Source organism: Dendrobium catenatum, unplaced genomic scaffold, assembly GCF_001605985.2.
Source record: "Dendrobium catenatum unplaced genomic scaffold, ASM160598v2 fragScaff_scaffold_334, whole genome shotgun sequence".
NCBI classification, from domain to species: Eukaryota; Viridiplantae; Streptophyta; class Magnoliopsida; order Asparagales; family Orchidaceae; genus Dendrobium; species Dendrobium catenatum.
In genome coordinates, this window is record NW_021318796.1 from 347,109 (window position 1) to 357,701 (window position 10,593).

The following is a 10,593-nucleotide window of genomic DNA, read 5'->3' on the forward strand; positions in this document are numbered from 1 at the left end:
AACAAAAATTATATTTTCCAAAAAAAACTTTTTTTTTTGTTTTAAAAGATTATTTGATTTGAAGTAAAATTAGTTTAAAATAATTTTTTTATATGGGTTTAAGAAATATTGGTATTTAATTGAATTAAAAAGTAAATTTAAGTAAAAAAAATGCACTATAAAGCATGTTAGTTTACTATGAGGTAGAGTAAACTTGTTCAATTCTGAACAAAAAACAATTTAGTACAAGCAACTTCTTTGTTATTGCCCAGCACCGACCGTTGACTCCACCAGTCACATACCTCCACTACCACAGTTGCCCATTGCTATTGTCATATTTTGATTTTTATTTATATTTATTTTATTTCAAATCAAATAAAAAAATATTCACCAGTATTTATTTCACACTCATTCAAACAATACTAGAGTATTCATTTTACATTGTATTTATTTTACGCTATCTTTTTTTCAGTCAACCAAACATATCTTATATATCATGCAGTCAAGTACTTATTAAAATCTTTATTGTTTTTTTTTTTTTTTTCCTTTTGACATCACAAAGCAACTAAAAAGTTGTATTAAATTGGTCATAAAATAATTTTATCATTTTTGACAAATTTAAGAAACTTATTTTATGTCACGTTGCCTTCTAGAAGTATAATATGGGTTATGAGTTTTTATGATTTGCTTTGAATTATTATGAGCTTAATTTTTTAATTAATTTAATCATAAATTCATATACATCTATTTATATGGGTCTTCAAATCTATGATCTCATAGTGGGAACTAAAGCTCTCAAATACTCAACTATGGTGGGTTAGAATGAGTGTGTTAAATCAAATTTTATTTGTAAATGGCTCCGGGCCTTAATCACAAAATTTTGTGGGATCAATAATAAGAAAGAAAGTTAAGAGAGAGATATATATAGATGAAAGAAAGTCTTTTTGGGATTTATGAAAATGTGCATAAATGAAATACCAATGATGTTGTGCACCCACTTCCCCCTAGACCCTCTATTTGAGGCTTGGTATTATATATAATACATAATATTTTGTTGTTTTCGTTACAAATGACACAGTCATACATATAAAAATTTACTCTTAGGTGATAATTGAGCATATTACATGTGTTTGATTCGCTAGAATATTGATATTGAGTTGATTTGTTACCTTATACAGGAGCATAGTCATCACATTTGCAAACTAACTAACTATATCATCGCGAGATAATTACGTCTTGAGTATGTTTGTCTTTCACTTCTTTGGGTTAAGTTGGCCATTGGCAAGTACTTAGTAATCCACCAAGTTCATGATCTCTGGCGGGTTGGATGTTTTGTCGAGTTCATGAGCAATGACGAGCTTGTCTTGCCAAGATGCCTTGAACCTTATTTCCCTATATTAAATCAAACCCGTAGGACATATATAGGTGTACATTTAATTCCATGGTTCTTTTGCATATTTGGATGGTAACTATAAAAAGGCAAAATAATAAAACATTTAACTTTTTTGTTGTGTTAGTGATTTAACATGAAACTCATAATATGTTCTTTTAAAAAGTTATAAACAACTTCCCTTTCCTTCAAAGCTTCATTCAATTTTACATCTCCCTTTCTTTAAGAACTACATATCACATTAAGATACTATTTAACGAGGAGGTTGTGTGAAGATTAGTACAATGAAATAAGGATCATGAGCCTAAGAGAGATTTGGGAGACTCCTCTTTTACTCCTTCTTGAATAAGATAGAGGAAGTTCATTAGAGTATGGGAGACTCCTCTTTTACTCCTTGAATAGGATAGAGGAAGTTGATTAGAGTATGAGGAACATAAGACCTGATGAACTTTTAATTATTAGTGACCTTCTTTGCATATCTCATCATGTCAAAGGGGATAATGATTGTTTTCCCTAGCATATTCATCATGGAATGAGACAAAAAAGCACTTGTGTGATGACAACAATATTCTTTCTGGCATGGTGCCTTCTATTGAGGCTTACTAGGTGTTCTGTTCCCTTTTCCTTATTGAAGAAACAAATATGAGGGTTAAGGATGATGTCACTATTATTACCCTTGAGGGTGAGGCAATGGTGCGAGATCCCCTTATTAAGTGTAAATTTTGCATTGTTTTGCTACATTAAATATCAATAGTAAATATTTATTTTAGGTTTTGTTGTGCAAGAATATCTCAGAAAAAGGAGAAAAATTCATAAGTGTTGAAACAACGACGCAGCGCTCCAACTACCTGTGCTAAAACGTCCAGAACACCCAAGTGTTAGATTAGAACATCGTAGCATCATAGCCTCAGGAAAAATGTCAATTAATTCAATGCTCGATGGAGCCAAGGTCAATGCCACAACACTTCACAACGTCGGAGCATCAAAAATCAGCATTGTAGTGTCGGAGTCTCGAGAATTTAAGCGCAGAAGCACCGAACTGCACAATGTTACAGTGTCGTACTACACATTCAACCTACCACATCGCTCAACATTTTTAGCATCATGGTTGAGGAGTTGCCAAAATGAGGAGCCATGCTGACTCAGTCAAAAGATGCGTCAATTCAGCCAATAAACACAGCAGGTCAATTGAACGCCGTAGCGAAGGCCACTTAATAGAGTTGAGGCTCTAGTTCGGTTTATAATGTCGTAGCGCAAATCTATCGAGAGTCGAGGCTTCTGAGTTTTTTTTTTTTACTAATATAAATAATTTTTAGTTCATTCTAGTGAGGGGTTCTGTCATTTCATATGAGTTAAGTCATTTTCTATGAGTTATGATAGCTTAAGAAAAGTGACACCTTATAGTAAAGTATAAGGGAGGCCAAGGGAGAAAATACATCATTTGGGGATCATTGGCCAAGCTGACTTTTAAAGTAAGAAAGAAGTGTGGAGAGTGAATTTGTATTATCTGGGTGATATTTATTTTCACTTAGACTCTTGTACTTTCTCTTTTATGCAATCAATATATTTTATGTTGTTCTATTTTAGTTTCATGGCTAGTTAATTATTCAATTTTGGGCTAATGGGGTGAATCATTTGTTGGTACTAATGTTGACTCTTGTGCTTTATTGAATTAATGGATATTTTCAGTATCTCTCATTCATAATTTCATCTATATAATGGCCATGTGTAGAGTTAAAACATAGTGGGATATATTATCTCAATGAAGGAATATTGGAACACTTAGAAGTATTAAAATGGAACTCATGTATACCTAGATATAGAATGTTTAATGTTCTAGAGTCTATTAATAATTAATAATTGTAGGAGAGTCTTAAACATTCCTTCACTTTCTTATAAGCTCGATGGAGATCTAAATATGTATATACTCTAATTCACAACCAACTTATAAATGTGTACTTAAGAAAGCTTTGAAACTTCACAATCATTAGTCCAAAATATTATATCAACTGGTATATTTTCTTTTCTCTTGCAATTTTCAGTAGATGAAAAATTCAAAACCTCAATTTTTATTGGTAGGATAAATATTGTAGCTAGAGTAGACAATACTAGAATATTTACATTGTAGTAGAGCACTTTCTCATGGGATCGACGCTCTCATATCATCTTTATTACTTGATTGACACATGCACTTGTGTTATTTAGTGGGCTTTTATATTGAAGAAAATCTAAGCATATTTCACGTACATCTGTCTATCGCACACACCTACACAACCACCCCCAAGATGTGAATTTTGTTGTCTTCATAGTAGAGCCCTGCATTGGGTACCCATACCCACACCCACCCATACCCAATGTGTATAGGTGGGTATAGGTATGCCCATGACCTTATGGGTGGATATGGGTGGGTACTCAACATCGAGGGATAAATCGATGTATATTGCTAATCATCGTATATATTATATTACTGCAATCCTCACTACGTAATATGCAACACTTAACCAAGCTGCGACTATGGTAAATTCTAATATGTAGCTTAAAAGTTTGCAATCAGAGCAAAGTGCAACAAGCCTCAAGGCCATCAGTCAGTGGCAGACTGCGTTCAAAAAGCATGGAAAGTGGATGGGTATAGGTGGGCACGTCATCCCGAAAGTCACCATGGGTGGGGGTGTGTGGGCGAAGCCCGTCCAAGTAAAATATGGATACCCAACCAGGACCTCATGTAGGGCTTTGCTTCATAGGTGCTGTAATAGCCCGTATTTTGACTCAAATAAATAATTCTTTTCAGGATCATTATAATTCTAAATCATAAATCATTTTCACCATAACATAGATAATATAGTGATTTAGTTATACCAATTGTATGTACGAGTGTCACCAAGTCCTACATAATAAAAGAGAGGTCTTAAAAAAGTTGCATAAATTATATATAATCAAGAAGCACGCCGAGGCTAGTATGCATGTCCCAACATAATGAAGGAGCCTCTCTAGAGGTCCGGGGAACTATGACTCATAGATCGACACATAAAATGATATGGCTCACAAATAACACAAAGAAGATACATATTTAAAAAAAAATGATATATAAATGATACTTTAATATATGAAATGATGCATGCACACGATGACCTAGGCCTACATATACTAAGAGAAGTAATTTTATAAAGTTTTGTGTCAGATAGTAGCCCATAACTTTGAAAAATAAAATACATAACCTAGAGATCTCATCAAGACTAGATAAAAAAATTAGCGGATGTAAGGAATATCCCTTAGTTTGTTTTGTCCAAATTTGTCCCAAGATATGCAAGATTGAGGAGTAATTTAAAAAATACTCTATGGGTTTAAATGTAAATTACTCTCCGGATATCTATTAAAATACTTTGGTTTTATTTTTTTAATGTGTGAGTAGTCATTTTGGTTCCATAGAGCCAAAAATCATTAAATTTCATCCAAAAATGAATTTCCTATGACTTTTTAAAGTTTTGTGCCTTTTTAAGTTTTTTTTTTTTTTAATTTCAGATGGTAGCCAGTGGTGGGACGGCGGTGAGTAGCGGCCAGGAGGCAGCTGAGTGACGGTGAGAGGTAGTTGGCGACTGCGACGTGGTTGCAGATGGCTACTGCCGCATGGCGACATATGGACTATTCACTTTTCCACATCAGCATTGTACGAGATCTATGGGGATCTTGTGCAATAGATTTGATGGATCACCTATTCAGTGAAATCTGGACTGTTTAATCAAAGATGGACAGTCCAAATTTCATCTTCCTCATTCAGAATAGTTTTCTTAAGGAAATTTTTCTTTTTGTGGATTATCCGTTGTGCCAAACTTAATGAAATTTTCAAAAAATGTTTATGACCCTATGAACTACATACACCTTAAATTTAGGGGCTTTATATGATGTATTTTTAGATTTATTTACAATTAAAATTTTAACTAAAGTTGTGATATACCTCAACCTAGTGGGCAAAATGATTTCTTATTGGGCTCATTTTCTTCGTGGGAATGAGAGGAATAACTTTTCTGAAGGACTCACATTTTAAAAATGTCTGGTGTTGACCTCGATTTTGCCCAGACATGGGCAGGGTGGACTGGGTTGATTAAGTTAACATTTGACTTGGTCAACCCAAGTCTTAATGGGTCAAAATTGACCCATTAGGCCCATTAAGAGCCCAAATCAATTTTAAATCGATTCAACCCCTTTCATGGCTTGATCCCACTTGCCCCTTGATTCTTTTGACTGGGTTGACCAGGTCAGCCATTGACTTGGTCAACCCAAGTCCTAAATAGGTAAAAAATGACCCATTTAATGAGAACTAAAGGGTAATTAATGGGATTAATGCCTCCAAAAGTTTTGAATTTCAAAACCATGGCCCCTAAGGCCTATTTGCCTCCTATTTTGGCCCCTGATCTGATCCCCACCGGCAATCATAGAGTAGAGGCCTTAAATAGAGAAAAATTAGATTATTTTGGGGATCGGCTCATTCATACTCCCGCTCTAGACCGCCTCAACGCTCGAAATTTTGTGTGAGAGCTCTAGATATACTCCTCTCCCTTCCCCACGTCAAACCCGACCACCCCAAGCCGCCAGCGGCGAATTCTCTGGCGACCCGAGGAGATTTCCCTTCCGTTTCACTTTGCGCAAGATCTAGACGTCGAAAGCTCGTGGTTTCTTCTACAACTAAGAGCGTGGACAGTCTACAAGTGCAACAAGTCATAGATCTCTTGATTCTATCGAGTATTTTTGGTATAATCTCAAACCTTAGCTAGAATACACGAAGTTAATTAACTTTTGATAGGGTGAATATTAGTCTATGAATGATATCCCCCATGATTTCTGTTCGTACATAGAACATATCTTTCAACTTTCATGAAAATCCATCAAGCGGATTGAGAGAACGATGTATTTTTCAGTTCTAGGGTTTTGATTTCCCTAGACTTGAACTGGAGGCGATTTGAATCGTTGATCATGCGATCAATGGTCCAGATCTCGTCTTTCCGCGTGACTGTCTGCCCATGTATGCCTTATGTCGGATCAGGAGTTTGTCCAACACGATCTCAGCCGTTGATCCGGCGCTGCGCGAGATCGAACGGCCTCCGACGTTGCTGACTCACTTAAGTGAGTTATTGGTGGGTCCCACCGCCGCCGTAATCATTGCATGATGATTGGCGGCGGCGCCCAATAATTGCCCATGATTGGGCGCCGCCACCCGTGTCCGCGAAACCAGTAGGGTTGCACCACGTAACCCTAGCCGACGGATTAAAATGTTAATTAGGTTTTATTTAATTTTTTAAATATAAAAAAGTATTTTTACAATTGAATACTATTATAATTATTTTAAATTATTTAAATTACCTAAAATATTATTAATAATTAAGATGTCACCATTATTATATTTTAAACTATTTTCAAATTTTTGAAGCTTGTTTATTTTATTTTATTTATTTAATAACAGTTTTAAACATTAATTATTATTTAAATACCCTTTATGGCATTAAACTTCTGAAAATCATAACTTTCTCATTTTAAATCGGATTTTGACGTGCTGGGTTCTCTTCAAAAAAATGTCTATTTTATTTTAAAATTATTTTTAGAATTTATTTCCAGCTGTCCTAATAGATCTCTGTTTGGATTTGATTATGAGAGTATTTTCCTATTATTTTAATAATTTATTATGATAATTATTTTAAAATTAAAAAACTATTTTGAAATTATTTTAAAACCTTGATTGGGTGGTCAGTGGGTCTCCCAAATACCTATGAATGGACCTATTTTGAATTATGTTTATTTTCACAAAACTCTATTTATTTTCTTTTAATATATGTTTATTTTAAATTGTTTTAATTTAAAATTACCTATATTACTAAATTAATCTAATTTAGGGAGAACTTCTACATGAAATTTTAAATATAGAGTCTATGTGTGAATATCAATCATGGAGGAGTGGATTATTGGGTGATTAATCTCCAATCATTCACTAATCCCTTCGTTAGGCGTCTTTCCTTTCCTTTTTGTTGTAGTTTGCAAGTGTAGGATGCACCACCACTTAGTTTAGGCTCTCCTAGATCTAAAAATATGGCGTGTTTACTGTTTTTACATGTTCCATGCATTTATTACCTTGAGAGTTAGTTCAAAACTCAATTTAAACCTTTATAACGTAGCGACACCCTAAGGACAAAAGTTAAGGACCCGTCTAGCGAACTTAGAAATTTTCTAGGGCTTAGGATAGATCACTGATTGACATGAAAACCTCAACGATTAAACTTAGCGACATCATAAACCTCGCAGAATTTTCTAGGAATTTTTAGGGCTTGTTAGACCCCTTAATTAACCAAGTCTAATTAACTTGTTAAATAAGCCCCGAGACCTTCTAAAAATTACAATAAATACATTTTAGGTTAGAAAATTACCCATAATACCTTGATTTGTTTAGAATCTGATCCTTGACCTTAGATAAATAGGGATCCTTATTTTAACTCTAGGTTGACCCTTAATTTGATCATAGGTGGAAATTACCATTTTGCCCCCTAATAAATCATTAAAAATTATTAAAAATCCCAAATTTTTCCCAAACACTTGGGATCACTTTCTTAGGTTATTTCTGACCTTTGGGTGTGATTACAATCAATTTGTAGCTGATTTGGATCAAAACGATAAAATCAGCCCTTTATTAGATATTTAGAAAATTCCATGAATGCCCTGAATTTAGAAAATTCATAACTAATTGTAAAAAATTCCAAATTAGACAAACTCACTTGCATTAGACTCCAATTAGGGTCTAATATTTATGAAAAATATTAGGTTTCCATAAGCTGGCCTAGATTAGAAAGTCAACTTTTTGGTCAACCGTAATTCATTTAGGGCCCGAAACTTAGAAAATTCATAACTTTGCCTAAAAAACTCCGATTTCAAATTACTACCTAGCTAACTACTCCTCTTAGGGTCTAGTATTTTTCTAAAATATTAGGGGACCCACCCAACCTATTTCTTATAGTGACTTTTTGGACCCCCTCAGCCTAACACCTAGTAGGACCCGGAATTTTCCAAAATTGGCTAATACAACTTTAACTTCAAATATCATCATCATAAGCATTTAAAACGGATTAACAAACTAAATTAACTAAAATGGATCCTAATTCACTAATATTTAAATTTTAATTAAAATTTTCTTTTTGGCCTTAATAAACTTGAACTATATGCAATTTTAATCAACTATCCTGCTTAGGACCTATCCAAACCACACAAGCCTTACACACACATAGAATTGTTTTCTATGGCACCACTTCTAAATCTAGGCTAGGCCGCTGGGTTTTATTTTTCTGCTATGTGCCGGAGCTTTCCATGGTTTTCACTACATGCTGTATGAAATTGAATTGCTGTGTTTGCTTACTTTTTCTGCACTCTGTGGATGATATGATGAGCTCTATATATATATTATTCTTCCGTGCAGGTGGCCATGCTCAAGCTAATAAAAGGGGGGCACCGTTATAATTTCTAATATTATCTTATGCAGGTGCTTGCTCAGCCCCCCTAAATAAATGAGGGCTAAAATAATTATAATTGTTACAGGTGGACTCCTCAGCCCTCATAATTAAGAGCATGGCTTGGCACAGCTCCAATGGGTTAAGTTTTTATTTTCATATATAAACTGCTTTGGATTAATTTTTATTAGGATAACCTTGTAGGGACTTTAGAATTTTTTTCTACTTTATATTTGATGTAAAATTTATAATATTTGTAAAGAGTTGTGAAAATGGTCTTTAAGTGTGGATATTATTATCCAACTTGAATTCCAAAAGAAGAAGGCATCCCTAAAGGGGAGAGTCTTCTTCCATTTGGAAGATCGAGTTAGATGGCTTTAGATATCCAAAGAGAAAAGGCAATCATCCCCAAAGGGGAGAATTGTATCTTCATTTGGATATTCAAGCCACGACGGATCCAAGGAGTCCAAGGAGGAGAGATCCAAGGAGTCCAAGAGGAGAGATCCAAGGAGTCCAAAGAGGAGATATCCAAGGAGTCCAATGAGGAGAGTTCCAAGGAGTCCAAGGAGAAGAAGACACCCAGAAGACTGAAGACCAATATCCCACTAAAAGTCATTTACGTCTGTCATAGGCTTAGAAATCTGGGTTGTTGGCAGTGGTGCCCGGCCACTTTATTTTCTGTATATCTGGGTTGTAATAAGGGCAATTTGCCTATGGCCATTTAGTTGATTATTTTTTGATTTATATTGATGTGTTTACCTGATTGCGCAGTAGAAATTGCTTATTTTTCTTAGGTTTCTTTTCTTGCATGCCGATTTTGTTTTCGCCTGGATTTTTGTTAGGCTCTTTAAGAACTATAAAAATTCTTTTACTCATAACTAATATTTAAAATTTTAAGATTTAAATAATATAGAAATCTAACGAACCCAAAGAATTACCGGAATCGTCCAGGGTCGCATGCATATTACTGCATCCTTCTTTCCTTGTTATAAGACATCTCCCTGCCTGCGGGTAGAGTCCGGATAATCTGGCCTATGAGGATGAAGTACCGGATCTAGGGAGACCCAGTCTTTTCAAAATTTTTTTTTATAAGCCTATTTTTAAAATTCTATAGCATTCATGAGCTGATATTTCAACTAGCATGCATTACATTAGTAACCAACTAAATAAAATTTAATTGTATTAGCTAGGAGCATCTGACCCATATAAGTTCATGACCACTTAGGAAACTCTCTAGATGTTGGTCATACTTCCAATAACTGTACCACACACCCATCTTTCATAATTGACTGGATAGCATGGTTTTAAAAGCGATTAGGTGGTTAGATGGCTCCCCAATCTTGGCCGGGGTAAGTCCAGGTTTTACACTGCATTAGCTAGGACACGAGTCTTAGTGTTTCGTAGAACACTAAGCCCAACCAAGATTTAGGATTCGAGGCTACTACACTCGGTCTCGTAGTATGCCTTAAATAGTAGGTAGGTCCATTCCTTTCGGGGACTATAAATCCTACTTATCTACGTCACAGGACGACGCCACCTCCATCCTTCTCTCACTCATGTGATTGGATGCCTGACTTTTATTTTCTCTAATTTCTCCTTAGTACCCTAGAGCCTCTGAATGCTGGTATGAACCACACATATTGATTCAGCCCTTCGGACCTTTCTTCCCTTTGAGTAGGAATTCTTAGTCTACACCCCTGTGCCAATCCCACTTTAGGAGAGGATAATGTATGATTCTTAATC